We start from the raw sequence: 25,145 nt of genomic DNA on the forward strand, positions 1-25,145 counted from the left end.
AATTCAACAGATTAGTAAAAAAAAAACAAAAAACAAAACACTAACCACCAGACCAGGCTGCCCAGAGCCACATCCAGCCTGGCCTTGAATGCCTTCAGGGATGGGGCATCCACAACTTCCTTGGACAATACACACTACAATAGTGTGGTTTTGTTTTGGTTACTTTTATTGTTCCTGTGAAGATTTTCTGCCTTATAGTTACCGGTACAAATTAGCTCTTGGACGACGCCGGTGCTTGGAAACAAGAGCTGCATGCAGATCAAGACCTACAGCCAGTATTTCCTCACTAGCTGCCATTTACTACAGTCACTAATGTTAGAGCTAAAAAATCAGTCTCGGCATCACTTTCCAAAAGTATCATTTATCCAAACCATACTGACATAATTAATATCTTTCATTATTAATGTGCCCCTACCTGGGACACCATCTGATCTCCTAGGTTTGAGAGGTACGGGGATAAGTGAAACTGTCTACATGTCAGACATCCCCCGGTTTCACCTGGGACCTTCAATCCATGCAGATTCTGTGCTATTTACTGAAAGTTAGAAGTTAGCATAGAATATGCACTCTTTTAGATAGTCGGCTATGATGAGCTGCCTCTATTAATTCCTCATACATCTTGCTGTATGTAAAATATTTCCTAATTCTACCTTCTCTTATTTACACTGGAGAAACTGAGCCTGTTCAAAAATCATGTAGCATTACAGCATAAAATCTTTATCAAATTCTTCTTTTTCTGAGAGCTCTTGGATCATTCATGGATCCAGTTTCTCACATGGCATGACAATTACAGAGACCAAAGGTACTCTGATTAAATCAATTCATGGCTGTCGTCATTTCTGTAAAAAGAAATTTCCCACTTTCTACATGCCATCTTGAGATCAGCCAGTGTGTAAACAACTAACGTCAACGTCATTTTACTCATGACAAAATGTGGCAGACAGAGGATTTGCTTAGCACAGGGAAACTGGCTTGAGCTGTCTCTACTTCAGGAGCAGCAATATTTTTACATCCAAGGACAGGCCACACAAATGATGGAGCTCTGTGTCAAAGTATTAGAGAGCAAACAATTCAATTAGAATTTGGGAATAGTCCTCCTTTTTACATCTAAGTAAACGAGAAAAAAAGGAGCTACTTTTCTGCTTAAAAAAACAGTTGTAATGGCAGGAAAGAATTTTATCACTCCTAAATCTATTGTTATTATCAGAATAATGAGGTGTTAGAACTAGCTAAGCATACTAACCGTATATAAAATACAAGTAAAACACATAGAAGACTTTATGAAACCACTTTATGAAAAGATATGAACACCAATAGGTGAATTAAATGTAAAATATTCATATGGGACTCCTCAAAATACATTGTTTTGAGACTATTACTGCTGCACAACACTTTAATTGATTTTTTTATTAACTTACTCCTCCATGATGCCTCTTAGAAGCCACATACAGAAAGGTATCCTTCATCACAGTATGCTTTGCAATTACACATTAATGTGGTAAATATCCAGATCCATACTCTTCTTGCCATGCCACATACAGTCATGTTGCATTTTTGTTTATTTGTTCTTAATGGATCTACTTTTGCTGTGTTGACTGTAAACACAGATTTGTAAACAATATTAAAACTTAAATAACACTTCTCAATATATGCAGCTATATCCTCCTTCATTCTGGAAATGAATGGTAGGCATCTGTTTCCAACTGAGAGAGGAAATATCTTTGCTTACTTGGGATAATATTTATTTCAAAGAAGTCTAAGGGTGATCTTGGGAACTAGAGATGACTACTTTTAAGTTCAGACAACTGGTAAAAAGCCACTATGAATAACAGAATAGAAGGAAGGCAGATAAACATGGTATATCAGGGAATAAAATTCCAGTTTCCTTTCCCATACATCTTTGGCTGTACAATGGCCTTAAGTAGACAGGCAACATGCTGTTCCAAAAGTACCAGAGCTAACAAAGCTTGGTTTCCTGTGGATTTGTGTCCTGTGTCTTCACTTCACATGCAAAGATTCACGGGGAGGCCACGTCTTTGAAGGAAGCCTTTCCCACTGCTTTGATGAGAGACTTGAGGTACATGTAACCCAGCAACTGGGGACCATCCTGTGACCACCTGAGTGCAGTGAACAGACTCAGCGTTTTGTGTAGCAGTTTGTGCAGAAGGGCACAAGAAGGTCCTGTTCAGTCTTACTGGCATATAGTCCCTCAGGTATGGTCTTGATACACTGCGAAGCTCATTCTCCAGGAGCTGTTGGAGTTGCTGTGTCGGCTATGGCAGAAGCTCCCACCCAAGCAGTGATGCAGCTCTGCAGTACTCAGATTACAGGGAGCACCTGGGGCCACTCTGTGGAGGCTGAGAGCCATCTCTTCTACAGAGGGTGTGTTGCAGTCTGGAGGAAGTAAGCAGTCTGCAGGGCACTCAAGTAGATGAGCAAGAGATGGATAGGTATTATCAGAGGCCCTACAGCTTCAGGGATCTTAACTTCCTGTTGCAGAGGAGATGCAGGTGAGCTCTGTGCCACGTGAAGCAGTAAGTCAAAAGTCTGTAGAAGATTAAGGTTGGAAACTGGTCACTCCAGATTTAGTGTTCACCAAGCTGAGGAGAAGCTGAGCACGGCTTCTAGCAAAACAACAGAACTGATGCATCATGAAGGAAGAAGTAGTGAGTGCTGTGGGTGACTCCTCTAGATGTGCTCCAACAGGTCCGTGTCTCTCCTGTACTGAGGACAGGGTTGTGCCAGGGTAAGTTGAGGCTGGATATCAGGAAACACTTCTTTACAGAAAGGGTTGTTAAGCACTGGAATAGGCTCCCTGGTAAGGTGGTTGAGTCACCATCCCTGGATGTGTTTAAAACCGTTTGGATGTGGTGCTCAGGGCATGATTTAGTGGAGGGTTGTTAGGGTAGTATGGTTAGGTTGTGGTTGGACTTCATGATCTTGAGGGTCTTTTCCAATCTGAGCAATTCTATGACTCCACCATTATCCCAAGTCATTTTCAACAGAACTGTAGTCTATCCTTTCATCCCTCAACTTGTACTTGTATCAGGGGTTGCTATGACCAAGGTGCAAGACCTTGCACTTGGATTTGTTTAACTTCATGAGGTTCACCCGGGCCCCTGGAAATAAACAGAAGGCATCACTTTCAAAAAGACCTACATGTATGTATATGCAGAAGACCTATATTAAAATAATTTTAAGGTTATGAAGAAAGAAAAAAAAAAAGCACTTATAAGTTAGAAACCTCTGTCATTAATTCTGCAGTGTTTCTGTTGTTCGCTTCTCAAGAATTATGGATAGGTTCCTTTTTTTGTCCACAGAACTGTGCCCCATTCAATGCATCAGATGGTTGCTTTTAAATTAATAAGCAGTTATTTGTTCAATACTTACAGTTCAGACTCTAGCCCCAAGCTTTATTTATGGCACAATACACAAGCACTTCCCTGAAAATTTATTGACTTCCTTCTGGGCAGAATCAATTAAAAATCTTCAAATTAAAAAAAAAAAACCTTCATTTAAAATAATAATAATAATAATAATAATAATAATAATAATAATAATAATAATAATAATAATAATAATTATTCTGTGTCAGATTCCCAGGATAAAGAAATTTCATTCTGAAAAAAAGAAAGAAAGACAGGAAGAAAGGGGGAAGAAAATTAAGGAAAGAAAAAGAAAGTAAGAAAGGTGGAAGACCCGACTTAAAAGCATTTTTATTATGCTGTTTTTTAGCATGTTTTCAAAACAGAATGTACTGCATTTTGCTATTAAAGCAATAATGTATTTTTGTATATGTATGTTTATTAATTGCATCCATCTCCAAAGATTTGACTTTTATAACAGAAATAGCAGTAAAGGCCTAAAGATTTTAATATTCAGCTATGTTCTAAATTGTTGCAGGGCGAAGCCAGTTTCAAATTTTCATTTTTTCCCCTGCATCTCCTATGGAATGCTATTCTGTATCTTTATGATGCTCACTGCTATAGTTCTCTGAATGTGTCACACCACTAATTGCATTGATTCTACAGAACACCAAGATTTTTGAAACTTACTTTACAAGCCAATGGAGGTAAGGAGGGATTCATAGAATCATATAATCTTTTGCATTGGAAGGGACATTTAAAAGCTATCTAGTCCAACTTCCCTGCAATGAACAGGGACACCCACAGCTAGATCAGGTTGCTCAGAGCCTCGTGCAGCCTGACTCTGAATGTTTCCAGGGACAGGACTTCAACCACTTCTCTGAGCAATCTGTTGCAATGCCTCAACTGTCTTATTGTAAAAAAGTTTTTCCTTATATCCAATCTAAATTTTCTCTCCTTTACTCTGAAACCATTTTCCTTTGTTCTGTCACTGTGCTAAAGTGACAGGACTTTTCTTTCTTAAAGCCCCTTCTTTCTTAAAGCCCCTTCTTAGATACTGAAAGGCCATTATCAGTTCTCCTCAGAGCCTTCTCTTCTCTAGGCTGAACAGCCCCCGCTCTCTCAGCCCGTTCTCATGGGGAAGGTGTTCCATCTCTTGGATCTCTCTTTTGGTCCTCCTCTGGACATGCTCCAGCAGGCCTATGTCTCTCTTGTACTGAAGACTCCACACCTAGATGCAGTACTCCAGGTGAGGCCTCACCAGCACAGAGGAAAGCAGAAGGATCACCTCCCTCAACCTGTTGGTCACGATTCTTTTGATACAGTCCAGGATAAAGTTGGCTTTCTGGGATGTGAGGGCACATTGCTGGCTCATGTCCAGCTTGCCATCCACCTCAAGTCCTTTTTGGTGGAGTTGTGCACCATCCTTACACCCCCAGCTTGTCCTCATAGCAGGGTTTGCCACAATGCAGGTGCAAGACCTTGTTCATGAATTTATTAAGCCTTGTGAGGTTCACCAGGGCCCACTGCTTGGGCCTACATATGTCTCTTTGGGTGGCATCCTGTCCACTGAGTGTGTCAGTTGCATCACACAGCTTGTTATCAGCTACAAACTCAATCCCACCGTTGATGCCATTGATGAAGATGTTAAAGAGCACTGGTCCCAATACTGACCCCTGAGGGGCACCACTTGACACTGTTCTTCACTCAGACATTGAGCCACTGAACATAACTCTCTGAGTATAATCTCATAACCAGCCTTAATCCACTGAACAGTCCACTTGTCAAATCCGTATCTTTCCAATTTGGAGAGAAGGATGTTATGAGGGACTGTGTCAAAGGTCTTACTAAAGTCCAGATAGATGACATCAGTGGCTCTTCCTTTGTCTACTGATGCAGGTATGTCACATTCTGCTGTAACCTGAATGTGTAGAAAAAAGAGAAATCTGTAAACATGAAGACTATTTAAAATGATCTCATAACAATCAACAGGAACATTTTCCTAACTATAACCATTTTTCACACACCGGCTACAGTGAAAGACAACGAAGCTAGATCCAATTGGAAACAGAACTTATTATTCCCCTCAGTCCCTCCATAAATTAAGCCATCATTAAGAAATGAAATAGTGGAGAAAAACATGAGGTAGTATTTCTGCATTAGATCACAGCAAAACAGTCATGGTTCTCTTGCAAAATCAAAATGTTCTAACACTTAGATATTACTACTCATTAAAACCAGTTTGAAGGACAAATTGAAATATGAACTGGAACAAGCTCTTTATCCGCTTTCTTTTGCTATGAAATAAACTTTTATCTTTCCACGCAGTGTGCTGCAATGTTCACAACTGAACTGTAAAGTATGATGAATGTGACATTACTGTTACATCTACTGAAGAGCTTTGACAGACCTAGAACTTTCCCCCTCCCAGACTGTCTGCAGTGCTACACACCTTCAAGCTACAGAACTAGTTTCTTAAGCCTTTCAACAGCACTTTCACAACAGAAAATTGTAAATATTCACATATTTTTCATTTCATTTGAATGCTGCAGTTTAAGGGAGATGACAAAATGAGCAATTGGTCCCTCCAGTAAGACATAAACAATGACTACCCAACAAGGACAAATGTTAACATGAAGTCATGGCACCAGTGAACCAGGAGTATATATGCTTGCAAATGGATTTATTATGAAACAGTACTACTGATTGCTTCATAGATTACTTTGTGTAGCTATGTTTTACTTTTGGATAAGCACTGCTGTCTGCAAAAGTGATTAGGGATTGCTGGTTTGAAACTGATCATCTATCAACATAAGTCATGCCCATTTTTAGTCACATACATTCTTAACTTCTGCTGAACTGCACTGAGCTCAGGCATTGAAGTTGAAGGCAAAATATTGTCCTGGTGGCAATTGATGGGAAAAAATAAAAGTGCCTTGTTAGATGCTGTAAAGATAAATGCACTTTGCAACGTTGCAATGGTAACCAGTTACTGTGAATACTGCAGTAAATGAACAAGCTGAACCCCCATATGTATTACATGTCTCTTTTTGCTACTTAAGAAAGTTCCACCATGAATCTGAAAACTTGTAAAAGTTTTCACAGCATGGTGGTGGATGTTTAATCGCCAAGTGCTACAAAGGCACTGGGAAGCTATCTGGTTGTTGTGATTAGTCACTCTGCATCAGTTCTGACTGACAAGCACAATGAGAATGGGATCCAGTGAAGCAAGAAGTTTACTTGGTTTGCTGAAGAAGTCAGGAGGAAAAAAAGAAGAAAAGTTTCCTGACATTTCACATAGATTACCTTTCAGTCACTGGGAGATTGTCCAAATGTTTCCAGTCAAACAGTCTTTACGCAACCTGGATCATCACCAAACCAAAAACAGAAAGCAATTACAGGCTGAGAAACATAAAGACCAAATCAAAGGAAATACATCATATAATATACAGGCTATACAATGTCACTGCTTTCTTACTCTTCCTGGGGGAGTTTATTCACAACATGCAATCTGTAGCATATCTGACCAAAACCAAAACTCACTGGATGATGTTGTCAGACCAGAAGTCTTGTTACCAAGTTACACACAATTCTTGGTACAGCACAGTTGACTGTTTTGTTTTTTTTTTTTGGTTTTTTTTATGCACCATTATCGTGGAGAAAAAATCTAAGAAATGCCAAGAATAATTTCTAGCTGATTCCTCACATGCCCACTTCCTTCGTATTTTTCATGAATCCTTGAAGTGTTAGAAATGCCTAGCATCTATTTTAGGACTTTCATCCTCCCACCAAAAATAAATTCAGGAACATATGAGTGTGGGTTTCTAAAGGCCAATTTATTTAGCTAAAGGAAACAAAACCTTGTGTTTCTATGTTGATTCTAATCCTATGTGGTTCTGTTCTCTCCTTGGAATTTACATTCCCAGAACCAGGTAGTACTATAATGGTAAAAAAAGTGAATACCATACAATTCGTATATAGCAATAGGAGATTAGCAATAGCAAATGGAGATGGCCATTCAGACATGATAGAAAGAACGATTTCTAGACAATACTACAAAACAAACAAGCAAACAAAACAAAACAAATACAGGATGAGTAAAAATAAGAGCTGATTCTGGTTATGCTCTGAGCGTCCTGGTCTGGTGGTTGGCGACCCTGCACATAGCAGGGGTGTTGAAACTAGATGATCATTGTGATCCTTTACAACCCAGTCCACTCTGTGAATGATAATTAAGAACTGAATGCCCAAAGCGAGTCCACATTTTTCATTAAGTTGTTCAAGGCAGTATAAAAATCAAAAACATTCAAGCAGATTTGAATGTAATTTCAGTATAACAGACATTACTGATTCCGTTGATGTTCCCATTCTAAATGAAGGAGCTTGTTTTACAGCATCTTATAAGAGCTCAAAAGACTTTCATTACTAGCTAAAGTGTTTTCAGGTATACAGTTGCAATATTCATATATGCACACAAAGCTTGTGGGGAGAATTCACCTAAGGGTATGTGCCTGGATATATATAAACTGTGGGCACTCTCTTTGATCAGCCAAGTGCGTCCTGAGACATAGCACAAGTCAATTACAAGCAATCGATCCCTGCACCCACAACTCCCCTTGCCTCCTGAACATACCTCGCCATGTTGCATGAAAATAGCCTGGAATTCAGCAGGGCCCAGGAGCAGAGCCAGAAACTGTGGGACACCCAATGTGCAACCACCAATACAGCACAGAGAGATACAGGTGCTTGGCATAAATCTCAGGTAATATTTCACATTGAAAGCACAAGAGTGAGGGCAGGCAGAGTAGAGATACATCAGCATACGCACAGGGATGTAATTATTATTCCAAAGGGGATTCTGACCATCAGCAAGCCATTAGATGTGATGACAGCTTCTTTGTTTTTCTTGCAAAATTCTACCATAATACACAAACTAAACCTGATTGGAAATGATGTGGTATTTTTTCTGACAATCCCAGTCTTTGTCCTCTGTATGTGTATGGTTTGTCCTATACCACTTTTGTGATTATTGAAGGAAGATAAGGAGAAAAACTCTGAGTTAAAAGGTAGGATATTTTTTTCAACAGAACAAACTGTAAGTTAAGTCTGTTCCTGGTTTTGTGTCAAGCTTTGAATCTCTTCAATATTTTTCTGTAGCTTTCATGAATAGATATTGCAACAGACTCCAAGGTTATTATTTGCAGGGATTCTTAGATGCTAAAAAACACAGTGAAACAGAATATAAAACGTTCCTTCAGCTAGTAAGTTGTCTCTTAACTAAAAATACTCTAATTGTTTCAGCTTATTTTCTAATGCATTATCAGTTCCAGAATTTAGTAGGTGACACAAGTGGATTTTAAGAATATTTTCTAATTTCAATGATAAACTACTAAAAAAAAAAAAAAAAGCTGCACTAAATAGATTGTTATGAAACTATACTGATTTAACTGTCGCCAAAATTCTTCTTAAAATCCAGTATCAGTAACCTTGTATTTTATAAATGCAAGTTTAGGACTAGAGGGAATGGTTTCAAGCTGTGGCAAGGGAGATTCAGGTTGGATATTAGGAAAAATTTCTTCTCCATAAGAGTGGTCAGGCACTGGAATGGCTGCCCAGGGAGGTGGCTGGAGTCTCTGTCCCTGGCAGTGTTCAAGAGGAGTCTGGATGAGAAGCTATGAGATAAGGGTTAGTAGCTTGTGGTAGCAATGGTGATGGGAGGACGGTTGGACAAGATAATCTTGTAGGTCCTTTCCAACCCTGTGATTCTATGATTCTATGATCTGAAATGTGCTGGATACTAACAAAGCATTAAAGATTTCTGCCATGTGTTAGCCCTTTCTTTAACTTTCCCCTAGGCAGCTAGTATTGACCACTGCAAAAGACAAGATGTTGGATGATTCAGTCTTCTGATCTAATCCAGGACATTTGCGTGTTCTTCCTGTAATTTTTATCTCTGTAAATCTGCTTGTTCCATCCCTGAAGCTCTATCATCTTTAGTATTTCTGAAGCTTGCTCCAGTTCTTATAATTTACCATCACATCACTATCTCATTGCAAGTAATATCTGTCTACAGCACAAGAAATATATATATATATATATATATATATATATATTTCATGAAAGAGTCAGCATACATGGTTACTAAGAGTAAGCAATTGTGTAGGCATCGTTCTTGAGAATACTTTTCTGTAAGAAAAACACACAGTGGTGGTTTATTTTATGGTACTGTAAAAAGTGATTATGAAGTAAAAAAGGCTAGCGACACTGACTACAGCAACACTTGTATATGTATTTCTTTCTTGGTTAAGAAAATGGCTTTATGCAAATAAAATGCATGAAGCACCTGCAGTTAGATTAAGAACTTCAGCAACCTGACCTCTGCAGTGATGGAACCAGTTTTCCGCAAACCTTTTAAGTAACCCAAAGTATCTTAGTAGTCATGCAATGACTTAGGAACTCAAAATACCACAATGATGAGTAGTATTATGGTGGTTTAAGTGGTTGAAGTGACTTTTCTTGCACTCTTCACACTCTCAGCTCTTAAACTATATTGCTTTAATTTTCAGGTATGCTGAGCTATCAAATCAGTAATCGAAAACTGTGAAAACAAATTCTAAGTTTCCTATCATTCAGGCAATCAGTTTTTGGTTTTTCTTTGCCAGTTTGAACTCCCAGAGACTGAAAATTTATGAACAAATGATAGACTTCAATCGTATAATAAAAAACGTTCTGCCTGGTCATTTGACAAAACGGATTAACGACAAAAAGGAAGAGGATATCTGATAATTTTAATAAGTGACTGAATAAACTTACTGCATCAATGATAAAGGATCCAAATTAGCAGCAGATGTAGAGAATTATTCCATTATCAAGTAAGTAGACATCTAATGGGTGGAAATCTAGCATACTGTGGAGGATGTTGATCACATCTATGAATGAACATCTAAGAATGATAATGAAACCGAGTCAAAATGGCATACATGAGTGTCACGGGTTACTTAGATTTACCTATGCCCGTGACAGGGGAAGCCACCCCACGCCCCCCCCGGGGCCTGGAAAGGAGGGGGAAAAGGGGAGTGGGATAAAACAGCGACAATCTAAGGAGGAAAAACTTATTTTACTAAATATGATATCGAAATACAAGATAACACAATATAATATAATTAAGGCTAACAAAATCGAACGAAACAGAGAGAGAGAGAGAGTCTCCGAAAACCGAGAGGCCTACTGTGAACTCTAGGCGACACGGCTGGAACGCTTCCCACCCTCCGAGAAGTTCGAGAGAAGAAGGAGGGCACTCCAGCCTGGGAACGAGATTATATAGAGTCCTGGTCCCGTGACTTATTGTTACTCCTGTTGTTCTCTGGGATATGTAGTCTTCTTCTGTGGACTGCACATTCAACAGAAGTATCCATACTTGACATGATGTTATGATGTGGAATACTGATAGCAAAATTACAAAATTACAAAACCATGACAATGAGTCACAGAATCACAGAATGTCCCGGGCTGGAAGGGACCTCAAGGATCATGAATCTCCAAACCCCTGCCTGCCAGGGCCACCAAACTTCCACATTTACTAGATCAGGTTGCCCAGGGCCCCATCCAATCTGGCCTTGAACACCTCCAAGGACAGGGCATCCACAAACTCCCTGGGCGGCCTGTTCCAGGATCTCACCACTCTCCTAGCAAAGAACTTCCCCCTAACATCCAACCTAAATCTACCCTCTTTCAACTTAAATCCATTTCCCCTTGTCCTGGTATTGTCAGCCCTTTTGAAGAGTTTACTCCCCTCCTGGATATAGGTTCCCTTCAGGTACTGAAAGGCTGCAATGAGGTCACCCCGCAGCCTTCTTTTCTCCAGTCTTTCTGTTTTGTCCAAGTCCGTACTCCTTTTGCATTCAGATTAAGGACAAATAGGCTCTCACTGTGGTTTTTTTTGTTGTTGTTAATTGTTTTACATACTTAACTCTTGCTCGGAGAGGTGGATTGTGCCCACCAGATCAAAGTTCAGAGAAAGGATGTGATTAAAAGTCTGAAAAACTATAACGTGTCAGAACTGCTACTAGTGGCAAGGAAAGACAGACCGTAGGTACCCACTTTAAAGAAGGAATAACATACAGTCTGAATCCAGCAAATGCAGCAAAAGAAGGATAAAGAAAAATGTCGGAGCTGGTGTCTATTCAGACTCTGGAAGATGAAAAACATGTGAGTTGAGATTAAAGTAACTGCTTAAAAATGTTCAGTACTTGCATAATTAAAAAAAAATATAAACACTTCAGGATTACATTAAACTTTTTCATTGACCTATATTTATCATTCTATTTACAGGTATTTCCAATAAAAAAGTGCAATGCTCTCAAAAGCTCACATTCATATTATGTATCTTAAAGTGTCTGAACATCTTAACTTGAAACTTATTTGAGCTGCAGTTCCTCCACAGCTGTGAAGCAGCTCAGAAAAAAATCTGACCAACAAAGAATGGCTGAGCAGAATGATCCTAAGTGAGACTGTATGCATAATTTACAGAATTCATAAAGATAATGACACACTTATACTGCATATCCAGTGTAAGAATGTAGGGACATGGGCGTTAGCACCTTTCATGCCTGACTCAGAGCAACCATCTGAACATCCTGGAAAAATGTCCTAACTGGTTTGACTCGATGGCATTCTGGCTAAGACTTCGCTTCTTCTCTCTGTTGAACATTTTATTTTGCATAAATTACACATTTGGTGGCGAGTGAGAACTCAGAAAGGTTTGGACTCTGGCATATCCTCAGATCAGAGAGACTATAGGTCTGTTTTAGAAGCTTTATAGAACATTATAGCACAATTCTAAAACAACAACAACAACAAAAACCAACAGAAAAACAACAAAGAACTACCGAATTATCCAAGGAATGAAGTGCAAATCCTTGATTTTGTGTGTGGTACATATTTATTTATGTTTTATCCAGTTTGGAAAAAACACATATATAAAATGTGTAGTTGTCATATATTTGCCATTTTAAACATGAATTGACAAATATCTGTGGACATCCTGTTGCTGTCTTTCCTCTAAAGGATAAGCCATCGACCCTGCAGCGAGGGCTATTTTGCAAAGGTCATAAAAAGTCTTGGGTTTAAAAAGAAGCCCCTTACACAAAAGTGGTATGGTGTGTGGGACATACAAGCTGTATGCACAAACAGAAGTACAGTAGGGGCTCTTAGAATCTGTCAGTGGTTTTCAGTCCATCTACTCCAACACAAATATTGAAACTTCTAACAATGTCAAATAGAGGGTTCAAGAAAGCAGCTAATGAATCTCCTGTGCTACATGTAGCATTAGTTTTGAAAGCTGTTTGCCCCTATATCTCTAAGCTCTGTATTTACTGTCAGACCATACAATAGACCATACAGTAAGGGATGTGGTCATACAAGCCCACTATGTGCTTCACGCTTACTACATTTGTTCATTACACATTTTCAGTCCGAACACAATAGCACAGAGAATGGTTAGAGGGTATAAGTAATTTTTTGTGGATTTTTCTCATTCTACATAGCCCAGAACACTCTGAACCAGCTCCAGGAAAACAGGAGCTTGCCAAAACATTAGTTCAAGCAGGTGGTTCCAATTCATAGGACCTTTACCTTTGCTATGCTTCAGAGGTTCTTGGAACAACAAAAAACCTCACATGCCTGCATTGGCAAGAGTAGGATATAAAAGGCAGATGTTACTCTCACCTCCACCCATTGGAATCTTTTTGCTAGATTAGCTAGTATCAGAACTATTAGTTAGCTTCTCAACTGGCCACATGGGAAGGTGGTTATAACAAGGCAGCTATAAGCCATGTGCTGCCACTTACCTTTGTGCCCCTTACTGGGAAAGGAAAAAAAAAAAAAAAAAAAAAAAAAAAGAAATGAGTCAGAAGAATGGCAATTTCTTACCTGCTAATTTGTTTCTCCACATGCCCTAATATGCAAGCCCAAACACAAGCTGAAACTCCTCCTGACAGCAGATGGACTCAGGGAAAATACAAAGCTCCTGGGGTGTCAGATTCCAAATGCAGAGTGAGGATCTGTCTGGCAAATCTCAGACCCAAAATTCTAGAACAATGAAGGGAAAAAATCTATTCCAGAATGTGTAGCAGAAAATTTTCAGGAAGATAAAATCTACAGACAAAGAAGAGATACTATGATTTTACAAGCAAATGCTAATTAAAAAAAAAAAACAACCACACACAAACTAATTATTCACGGAAGCATTAGACAGTTGATATTTACCTTCTGTCCTCTGTCTCTCTCTGAACACTCTGATTGCAAGGCTGGTCTGTGTCCCTCCTGCTGTTGTTTTTACCTCCAGCTTTGTCTGGAAATAGGGTTAACAACATAGGATTTTGTTATTCCTTGATCATTTCTTACTCGGATGCACATGACACATGGCCAGCCCACTCAAGCAGGACCTGTAACCAAGCAGCAGACTACCTTGTAATGTGATTAAAGCTTATCACAAAGTCATGTGACAATGAAAGATGACTGGACATCTATGAAAGGACTGAGCCTGATAAGAGCAATATCATCTCTCACTAATTTCAGAGCAGTAAGAATGTGCTGGAAGAGCAAAACCTAGGACAACACATCTAACAAAAAAAGTCTGATGGGCAGTAGATACAGTGTGGTTTTGCAACATCATGCATACATGCAACATTTCTATGCCTTTACCCTCCAAACCTATGCTAAGCAGCTGCTCCATAGGAATAAGTAACCCCTCAACAATGATGTCAAGAAGTGAGAATTGAGTGAGGCCTCACCTTGAGTTCTGTGTTCAGTTTTGGGCACCTCAGTACAGAAAGGACATAGAGATACTGGAGCAGGTCCAGAGAAGGCCAACAAGGCTTGTGAAGGGCTTTGAGAACATGCCCAATGAAGAGAGACTGAAGGAACTGGGGCTGCTTACTCTGAGGAAAAGGAGGCTGAGGGGAGACATTATTGCTTTCTTCTAGTATCTGAAAGGTGCTTACAGATCAGCAGAAAAATGGCATTTGTAGGTTTTGGTCCTTGCTTCTAGCAGAACTGTAGTATTAAATGAGTGAAAGGCAGTCAATGCCCACTGGATTCTGCACACTAAAAAGAGTATTATATTCCCCATTTCTGGGAGCAAGAGTGACCTGAATATTTGGCGCTGTATCTGATGTGTGTGTATGCGTGTATATGTATGGGCTTGGCATTGAAGCACCACTGCTTTTTCTTCACCTGTGTTTCAGGGAGAAGCATTCAGTAGATATGCTGTGAAAATGTCTAGCAGATTAAGTGCCTTAAGGGTTTGTAGATGGAGCCTGTTCCCAACTCTCCCCTTACATTAGAAAAAAGGAAGGCATTAAGCTATATATTTTAGCTGTAAGTGTCTCAAGAACTTTACCTCCTGACAGGAAGGTATCTAATCAAGCTAGGCAGCAGACAAACAGGTGGCTTTTGGATCACAGTCCCAGGTTCCCACTCATGGATGCTTCAAGTCTTTTACTGGTTTCTGCCCTGTGAAGGTATTCTATAGCAGCTGTGACTTCAAGCTGATGTTGATGTGAAAAGGTGAAAAGGTTGGAGGATGTTCAAGTGTCTGACTTAAACATTTCACCAGGAAAAGTGCATTCTCTCATGGCACGAGAGCATAAGGTTGAGTTGCTTCTCCGAGTCCTAAAATTTAGAGTCTCAAAAGCCTGCCAACATTCTCATAAAATATTGAAAAGTATAAAAAGATGACCTGACTTTCTGTCACATAAAAGTTATCTGAAGGCAGAAGAAGTCTTTTTAATTTTCAGAAGAAAAAAAAGATGGAAGAATAAGAGAAATTCTTAAACTGTCAAATGTTTCTCTGAGGGAACAGAAATAAAAAATGGTCATGAAGAAAAGAAGTGGTGGCAAATCTCAGCAAGTCTTTGCATCGTTCACGTGGGGTTCACATGGGTACACGTATGGGAGAAGATGGGTCTTGTCCCATGCTCATACCCAATCAATTTTAAGTTTGACTGGGACAAGAAGTCTTAATGTGTACCAGAGACACCTTAAGAGATGTCTTCAGTGTCTATCAGATTTTCTTTCTCTGAGTTACCTTCTTAGAAAAGTGTGATTTTCTTGTTATTTTTCCTTAATTTATTCCCAATGTCTGTATATCTGTTTTTACTGTTATTCTCCAATGTATCAAATTGGTTTTCCTTTATACTTCTGTTTTTTTCTTTATACTTCTCTAAGGATTCTATGATTCTGTGATTCTATTTCCAGTCCTTCCCTGAATGAAACCACTCATTTAACGCTTTTAGCCCTCTACTTTGATCCTATGATCAACCTTTAACTTCAGAGAACAGTAAGATTTCTGCCATTCACTCTTTCAGTTTCTTAAATGGTACTCACATTATCTTCCCCACTTTTTTTTTTTTCCCCATTTAATAAGGGTTTGCACTCTATAGCAGTAAAGATTCTGGAAAAGAGAGATCTTAAGACAGCTCTGTGTTTCTAGAAATGGTTGAGGCTGTGTATCTTTTTATTTTTCTTTTTTTTCTGTGAAGAAAGAAAGAAAGCTTTAGAAGGGAGGTATTTTTCTTAGAAAAATGTTTGAAGAATTACATTTGTGGAAGTAATAGACAAGAAAATACCTTCTTCTGAACGCATAGACTGGCTGTCACTGCAATAGAAGTGGGTCTCCCTCAGGTCCAAGGCAGTAACTGACAGTGCTGCATGGCAGTCTTAAACAGTGCTGGCCACCAGTGTTTAGGCAAGTAAATTAAGCCTGTAGGGCTTAACTTCAAGTATGCCTGCAGGACTCAGCACCTGAGTTGAAGAAACTAAGCACAGATGTCCTGATGAGAGCAAGGTGCCTTGTCAGTGCAGTCACTGGAGACCTAGTCAGCTGAGAAAATGGAAGTATCTACTTCAGAATGCAAACCTGTTCGAGTGTATTAGGTTAGCAGCAGTTGCCTAAATGTGAGTTTGAGTTGCCCTGGCTAATCCTACCTGGCCAGATGTCATGGGTCCCTGAGAGACCCTATGTCATGCTGCATCTGAATGCCTATTTTCAGTGTATTAAAGAGTGAGGCTCAAATAGCTCCTGAGGAGGAACCTGAATCCATTGTCTGTAATGGAAAGTTAAGACACCTCAGTCACATTCTCATAGCTAAACCTCTGTGATTGAAGCCAAAGCTGAACTTCACTCTAGGGGACTGTCTTTGAAATGCAGTGTACAGAAAAAAAAGAACTACCCCCCTTTTAGAGTGGAAACATTAAAGACACTCTCAAATACCTTGGGAATCATAGAGTATAGATAATTCATTTCTGTACTTATTTCTCAGAGTTCAAACCCCATTCTGAAATGTTGGGAATAAGCAGTATGTCTCCAGTAAGACTCTGAGGTTCTTTCTCCCTTCTGTTTCTGCCTTCCTTATGATCACATCAGCGTTGTGGCTGGACCTTCCCTGAATTCCTCTGAACTTCTCCCAACACTGCTCGCCCCTCCCTATCACATCCCCATGCATTCCTATTATCCACTACTGTAATATCCCCTTATTCCAGAGGATCACAGAAAAGAATTACAGGCATGACATGTCATGATTTGCATGACAAAAAGGAGCTTTTAATAAGTACCGTTCTCACAAAGGAACACCATCCATGTATCACCATGAGCAGTGACTGAATCCTTACTGGCATTTTTTCCAAATGTAATGAAAAAATAAACCACATTTATTCAAAATTCAAAGATCATTTTGTCTTGCAGGTGACTTACTAAAGCAGCGTGCCTTCCTAACATTGGCTCCACCTCCTCACATTGGTCCATCTACAGCGGTTGTTTAAGCTGTTGGAGGGAATACAGTGAAAGACTGAAATGACAGTGCAGAATCAAAACTCTTTTAAACTCCCAGTGCTCCTCTTCAGTTCTCTCCTTTGGTCATCTTTCATTCATTTTGCAAAAGAGTCACTTACTGAATACAATAGGGACACATTGCAAAGCACAACCAGCTAAACAATTGGGGGTAGTTGCTTTTTTTTTAAATACATATGGTCCCTAAAATAATTTTCTTTAGAAATCAGGCAGTGGGAATTAGGTGATATCACCCTCAGTAACACTCTGATTCATGTATTTCAATAAACAGCAATATCTTCATAGAATTAGTATTCTGGGATCATTAGGTATTACGTAATGTAAATTACATTATAGATTAAGCCATGAGATACTATAAAAGCACATGGAAAAGCAATGCCACTCTTCTGAGTGCCAGAACTCACTTCATGACTGCACATGCACAGCATGCTTCTTTCAGAGGATTCATAACACATTCTTGAACTGCTTGTTGTTCAGATGACAGCAAAGTTCCAAAAGACATTAATTTATGCTACTTAGGCTTAGTCTTGCTTTTGCTGACTTTCAACTTGTTAAAATGTACAGGTACTATCTTATGTCCAATTTTGTGTTATATAGTTTATGAAACCAGAAAGTTATCCCACAGATAATCTCATAGGAATCACAGAATGGCCTGGGTTGGAAAAGATCAAAATGATCATCCAGTTTCAATTCCCCTGCTATGTGCAGGGCTGCCAACCACCAGACCAAGCTGCCACAGCCACATCCAGCCTGGCCTTGAATGCCTCCAGGGATGGGGCATCCACAGCCTCCTTGGACAACCTGTTCCAGTGTGTCACCACCCTCTGTGTGAAAATCTTCCTCTTAATATCTAACCTAAACCTCCCTCATCTCAATTTAAAACCATCCCCCCTCGTCCTATCACTATCCACCCTCATAAAAAGTGAAATTATAAAATTGTGAATATACAATTCAGTTCAGAAACCAGGTATTTTTCTGTTCTCTTCCACTTTGTTTTCAGATTATCATGATGAACCTTACATGGAAAGAAAATGCAGTAAATATTAGAGCGACCAGATGAAGCCAGCAATGTGCATTTGTGCATACATTGTGTGCAGGGTGGGATGATCTTTTGAGGTCCCTTCCAATCCCTCACATGCTGTGATTCTGTGGAGACCTCAGTACAAACACCCCACTCCAGGATGCCTGGAGGGAGGGCACAGCAGCTCCGAGCAGATGTCCACCACCACAGATGAGAACTCAGCCCTGGCCATCCACACCAAGTGCAAGTGTCTGCTGTTTCCAGGAGGAAGACGTGTCCCTCGCAATGTGAGCACATCTGTCAGCAGAGCATTTGCCGGGGGAGCAGCACGCAGGTGATGCAAACACCACCAGAGATGTTATTTTCGTGTCAGCCCTCCCACTGCCTTAGTTCAGTGGATCTCAGTGGTATACAGTGAGGGGAAGGGGAAGCAATTTGAACGTTATGCGAATGTTCACACAGCAGGGGTACGGAAGCAGAAACACAGCTGCGTGCCCACGGCCTGGGGGGAAAGCCCTTTGCTCAGAGACGTTGAAGACGGCTCAGAAAGCAGCGCGCAGGTGCTGGGACCGCCGCCATCTCCTCTGCCGGCCCTTGTGAACGCGACGACCGCAGCCTGCCGCCGCCCGAGCCACTACGACCGCCTCTGATCGCAGCGGGCAAACGGCACCGGAGCCGAGCGCCGTGGGGCCGGGCAGCGCTAAGCCGGAGGGCAGGGCAGGGAGGCCGCCGCCCCGCAGGCCCTGCCGTTGCCATGGCTACCCGCGGGCTGCCGAGCGGCCCAACGGTTGCCTGGGGTCAGCGGGCAGGGCGACGGGAGGAGGCGGGGCCGGCAGGGCGGAGGGGCGGTGGCTCGTTGATATGCGCGGCGCCTCACCGCGGCGCCGGGATGGACAAAGGCGGGTTTCATCCGGCGGCGGGGCCGCGCACACAAGTCGGCCTTGTGCTGGGCTGCAGATGTGCGGCGGGGGCGGGCAGTTTTTCGCTTCCCCGCCCTCCCGCTGTGGGGAGAGGCCGTGGGTGAGTCCGGCTCGGCGGCGGGGCCCGGCTGGGAAGGCGGCCCGGGGGAATGAGGCGCAGCCCGGCCGGCAGGTGTCCCCGGTGGCTGGGACGTGTGCTGTGGGGCGATTTAACAAACAAGTAAGGAGTATTAACGGTACTTAATTTAGAAACAAGATGAGGTTCTGTGGTGGTGGTTTTTTTCTTTTTCCTCTGGTGGCCAGAAGCCAAAGCTCTCCCAGTGAATACCTCTGGCAGAATGGAAAAACCAGCCCTGTTTAATTAATGTTATTCCCGTCCCCGACAAGAGAAGGAAGAAATATTCCCGTTCTTTTAGCTGTGGAAAAGCCACGGTAGACATGTTGAGCCCAACCCTCCTGCCTGCCTTCCTCCTCCCTTCCGTACACCGCACATACAGGCAGCACACGGACACAAAGGGAAAGGGGAGAGCAGGGAAAACATTTCTGAGCAATTACCTGAGCAATTGGATACGGTGCTGTAGGGCAGCCTGGCTATAGCTCTCCTCCCAGGCATTCCAGTGACAGAGGTAACCTTTGCGGTAACCCCTCTCTGAACCACGCCTCATTTAGTACACTAACCCACCCAGCAACGAAATGTGTTTGTCCAGAGCGCGCACAGAGCAGAGCTGGTAGCATTTGTAATGCAGTGGGATCCAGGATAGATAAAGCCACATGTTTGTGCATAAAAACGTTAAAATCTCACTGTGTATCTCTACGTATCTAATTCTCTCTAAATGTGCAGGAGCAATAGCTATAAATCAGACAGCAAATCAACCTCTTTTTCAGCTGCCTGCTTTCCTGTTCCTATACTGTTTCAAAAATTGGAGTTTATTGTATTTCTGTGCAAGATATAAATCTATGGCACATTGCTATACACATCAACATTCATACAACATTCATATGGAGACCTGTAGGTAAAGAAAATATGTCTGTATTAATTAGACTCATAGAATCAGAATGGCCAGGATTGAAAAGGACCATAATGATCATGGAGTTTCCACCCCCTGCCATGTGCAGGGTCACCAACCACCAGTCCCAGAGCCACATCCAGCCTGGCCTTGAATGCCTCCAGGGATGGGGTATCCACAACCTCCTTGGGCAACCTGTTCCAGTGCGTCACCACCCTCTGGGTGAAAGGTTCCTCCTAATATCCAACCTAAACTGTTGAAGATGTTACAATGAATAATATATGGTGATTTAGGTTTTTCAGGGCATTGCTTTCTGTTCAGGTACTAAAGTTTGAGTTCTGTCTTAACTATTAAACATTCAGTTTTCCCTATGGATTTGCTTTGTTGCAGATTTGCTCTGTGACTGAGGGCCCTATACTTTTGAAAGGATTATTTTTTGCTTATGGGAAAAGTCTGCTGCAAGTTTTAAGATGGGGTTACACTTCTTTTCTTGGCCTTCATTCCATTTACACCTTTTCTTTATGTGCATAGAGCCTGTGATGGTAATTTATTACTTAAGTTAGTTATAGCTTTTCGATGAAGCTAGAGGGACATTTAGAAAATCTCTTAGCAATGTATTAGCATGGAAATGCAGTTCCAAGCAGTAGGAACACGGTGATCTCAAGCAATACTTGGCAAAGGAAATCACTGTTTAAACCCGACCATGGCTTAATTTCACAGTCCCTGCTTAAGTGTTAAAAAATTTCAAACTGAAGTACTCAATAGGCTACCAAGTCTGCAAATGAAGTCAGAATTTGTAAGGGAGGGTGCACTGCTCGTAGCACAGCACTTTTAACGCTCAATTACGAAGCTGCGCACAGAGAGGCTTTTGAGATTGTTGCTAATAGAAACTGAGCCCAAGTCGCAGGGTTGTGGTCTGGCTGCCATCACCACTCTGCCTCTGTTCCCTGCCCGCCTGCCTGCTGACTGACCTCACCATGCCTGGCTGAGCCAGACCAGGGGTGCTGCCATGTTCTACATGGCAGGGCCAAAATGTTTCAGGTGCGAGGGCTGGTGCCATCCTCGGGGACAAGGGTGTTTTGGTTTGCTGAAAACCTGTCAGCCATCACTTAACATCACCGAGTATCATGTAACAAATACAAAAGCTACATGACAGTGGGAATGTCTCCTTTGCTACTGATTTAGGCTGGAACGGAGTAAAGTTTCCATTTACTTCTTGCTGTTGTGGAAAGAGAGCTCTATTGACCTATTTTGACACCCAGCCAGAGAGGTGACTAAATAAGTCAGAAGCTGACAATTTTTGTTTCCAAACTCACCCACCAGAATTTTAATACCGTGCTTTGTTTGAACTAAAAGGCTGTCATTTCAGTGCTTTTATTCACCGTTGATCGCAGCATTATGTATTTCACATAGTATTCTGGAGACAGACTATTAGCCATCATTATTGTATTCACCATATAAAATTATTGCATATGGAAGCCTAAAAAAAAATCCGGTGTATTTTCACGTTACACAGCAGCACTTAACAGTCTTTAGTGCAAAGATTATCATAGGTTTGCTTCTTTGCCTCCTCTGCATCCCGGGTAGAGCCGGATCCTTCTCTGCACAAGGCAGTTATTTGAGGTTATGCAGTTGATTTCTTCAAACCAGGAGCAAACCTTCAGGCCTCTTAATTCTGTGTGTCACTGAGCATGTCCCAAGATGGGAGCCATGGGTATGCAGGATACAGCAGGATCCAATCGTGAGTTAATTCTCCTGGGAGTAACTGATCCTCAGAACAACTACCGCGTGCACAGCTTCTAAAGGTGCTCACTGCTGATCCACAACAGCACAGCAGCAGTTCTGCAGACCAGCCAAGGAATTGTCACTCCAAGCAGTAAAGCATAGGGAATGCTTTGTAGAAACAGCCCACTAGCAGGTGGTTACCACCTCTAGTATGGATTGTCAGCAGGTCAGACTGGATTACTGCTGGCACACTGCAGAGTGTGCTGCCTCAGTGTTCTTGCCCATCAGTTCAGCCAGGCAGGATTCCATTCAGCAGCATTTTTGCTCTTGTGAGAAGGGAAATTTGAGCTGGGCTGTCGACAGTACTGACTGGGTTGTTTTTTTCCCAATAGGTATAAACATCAATTAGGCACTGGAGCTCCACTCCCTATCAATCAGTTGAAAATCTCCCTCTTCATGATGTTGTGTGGCCTCAGGGCTAGAGCAGAAGCTGGGTACCACTTTGCTTCGATGTGACCCATGTGGGAAAACTTCTGCTGAGGTTCCCTTGTCAGGGAAGGAGCTCTTTAAACTTTGCATTCATTACCCTTTTAAAGAACTGTACCACATTCAATCTGAATGTGTAACTAAGCCTTGCATTACAAGGACAGACATAAACTTTGCCTTCTTTTTGAACAAAACTGAGCATCTCAACTGGTACTAGGGGCAGAAGAATCTCTGCCTTCAGTACCTAGAAAAACACTTGTTATGACTGATGTGGATGTTAGGAAAAGTATGAAAAATCTATTTTATTGTAAAGTTGAATCTGTTATTGAGTGTGAGATGACAGTAATTATTTTTAACAATACTTCAAAACCGGTTTTGAAAGAAAATGTGGGAGTTCAAATATGTCTGACATTTACAAGTCAGAAGCAATACCACTGATTGACAAAAACAGCAGTTTTAAAAAATAATCTTCAAGTGCAGTATCTAAAAATGCTGAAATTATCGGAAATAAATCTAAGCATAGGGATATAAAGTTAAAGAACTGAAAAGAAATTTAGTGGAGATATGGTGAGCATAGCCACTGATGTAACTTCTGGTGAGATCAAATATGATAAAGAGAATAGAGCAAGAAAAAGCTTGCCATTTCAGATATCCCCTTTTCTGTAGCAAGCTCAAAATCCATATATTGCCTTTTGCTTTCATGGATAGAACAAGTATTTTTCAAAATAACGTCTTTCTGCTACAAACAGTGTGTTTACAATAAATGTCATCAACACATTAACTGTCTTTGTTTGCAATATGAATTTAAACAAATGAAACTTTTCCAGTGTTTTGATGTTTTGGCGAAAAGGTGAAAGGTTGTATGTCTCCCATTATCTGCAGTAGTTGAGAAGCCAGAGCACAAGCAAGGCTCACTAGATGTGTGTGTCTTCTTCATAAGCTTTGTCCTTGGCTATTTAGTACAGCACTGACCTGTATGTCAGAAGTATCTCAGGAAATCCATAGTAGTATCAGAGTGTTGGTTCACAACAATAGAAATGCTTGGAACCCAATCTGCTATACTCTGCACTATGTTTTCAAGCAGATGGCAAGCATTCCTATCACTTCCGATTACCTTGCAATATTTTTAAATGTAACCTTTTAACGTAACCGAGAGTTAAGCATCTGAGCTCTCAGAATGTCGTGATTTGTTCAATTTATACAATAATCATTAACATACCTTGTTGTTTCAAGAGAATGCTTTTTTCACCTACAAGAATATGACTGGCTGAGAGAATTTAAAATGCATGATTCCCAGGAAGATGTGGCCTGTCTTTAGAACTTCTTGGGGAACTTGGATTATTGGCAACTGGCACCTTCCTTCTTTGGATGTAAAATCTGCCCTTCTTATTGCATCAAATTCCCAGTTCTTCTTAACAAGCTTTTTCGACTCCTCATGGGGGCAACTTGAACAGTCTTCAGACTCATACTCAAACTGCATTCTAAGAGCCAGACTGCAAAAGATTTACTCCTTCTCTCCAAAGAAGATGCAAAATTCCTTTTTCAAGGCTGGCTTGCTGAAGTACCTGCTTAGAAGTGTAACACTGAAAGGAATGCATACTTCTCTTCTGTAAGCATGCGTATTCTCCAGTGTTTCATACATAAAGGCTTCTTAAAAACTCTTCTGGAGCAATTGATGTATATGTCACACCAGAACTGAAGACAAGGAAGGACAGTGGGCATACTTCTGCCTGTGAGCCAGGAAGGCTGGAAATCTACGGAGGAGAGTTCCTTCATTGTCATTTTGTAGCAGCCATCAGGTGCTCGCTCAATCCTCATGTCAGCTTTCTGGCTGAGTGACTAAATGCCCACCGTAGTCTTTTTGTCTCCCCAGCATAGTTCAGCCTTCAGAAATCTAATTATGACAGCAAACAGGAACTTGACAGAAAAGTGATTAAGTTTGCAAAGGTTAATTTTAATGAAAAAATAACTTACGGTACTGAGCAGTCTTTTCTGATATGAGACTCACATATAGTGGGCAAGTGGTAGGAGGAAGAAAATTTTGAGTGTCTTTCAAGCCAACAGCTTAATCATGAGAAATCTTTGGCTCCAAGTTTGGGTTTTGTTTAAAGTAAATATCTTCCTGGCAAGGTAGGCTTCACAAATGAGGAAGTCATTTTCTGACACTTGAACTAATATCATTTTCTAACACTAATGAATCTGCATCTCCAGCATATGTACGGTCCTCAGATTCTCTTTTACAATATGCAACAGTTGAATAAGAATATTGAAGTGAGCAAAGTTGTTACGATTTTACTGGACTACTTGAGAATATAATGTGGCCAACTTAATTATTTGTACCTTCATCAGTTAGCATATGCATACAACGATGCTTTCTGACTTTGAAGTAAAGAACTGCGCAATTGCCTTATATTAGTTACAGATGTTCTGAAAGTGCTTGTAGAACATATTGGAAATTTTTCCATACAATTCTAAGTTTCAAGTTCTAGGAGTTTCTCTTGGATTCTGTGAGAAGGATGCTCTGAAAACATGCAGTGAATTATTAACCCTGACAATGAGACAGGTTTTGGATACCTTAATTTATATTGAGTATTGCTCTGTTATCACAGAAATGAATTTGGCTTGCTCTTCTGTATGGAGACACAGAGCTTCGAGGTAAGCTATCAGATGCAGACCCAGCCTTCATGATTTTTGGAGGGAGATACTACGGTAAGTGTCTGGTACCTTCATGTTAAAAGATGAGCTAATTGGGAGAGATTTTTAAGATATACA

At 40.9% G+C, this 25,145-nt stretch overlaps 2 long non-coding RNA genes across 27 annotated transcripts in view; one reads left to right on the plus strand and one right to left on the minus strand.

Moving 5' to 3' along the window:
• Positions 1-1,271: 1,271 nt before the first annotated feature.
• On the minus strand, positions 1,272-24,989 carry LOC107308058 (uncharacterized). Of its 8 annotated transcripts, none has more exons than XR_014942087.1 (7): positions 19,711-24,989; positions 17,119-17,187; positions 13,632-13,716; positions 13,296-13,454; positions 6,672-6,727; positions 4,627-5,286; positions 1,272-3,119 (listed from the first exon to the last, which is right to left on the minus strand). It is a non-coding gene; the product is annotated as an uncharacterized LOC107308058 (long non-coding RNA). The 8 variants fall into 8 exon arrangements; XR_014942084.1 differs by having other exon boundaries at positions 17,119-19,352; XR_001552617.3 differs by having other exon boundaries at positions 1,272-5,286.
• Positions 19,241-25,145, plus strand: part of LOC107308057 (uncharacterized) — a 47,451-nt gene continuing 41,546 nt past the window's right edge. For all 19 annotated transcript variants that reach the window (XR_014942070.1, XR_014942071.1, XR_014942073.1 and 16 more), the window contains exons 1-2: positions 19,241-19,375; positions 24,983-25,082. This is a non-coding gene — a long non-coding RNA (uncharacterized LOC107308057). The remainder of the gene's footprint in view (positions 19,376-24,982; positions 25,083-25,145) is intronic.

This window comes from Coturnix japonica, chromosome 1, assembly GCF_054131305.1.
Source record: "Coturnix japonica strain WE chromosome 1, WE-NBRP24, whole genome shotgun sequence".
Taxonomy (NCBI): Eukaryota; Metazoa; Chordata; class Aves; order Galliformes; family Phasianidae; genus Coturnix; species Coturnix japonica.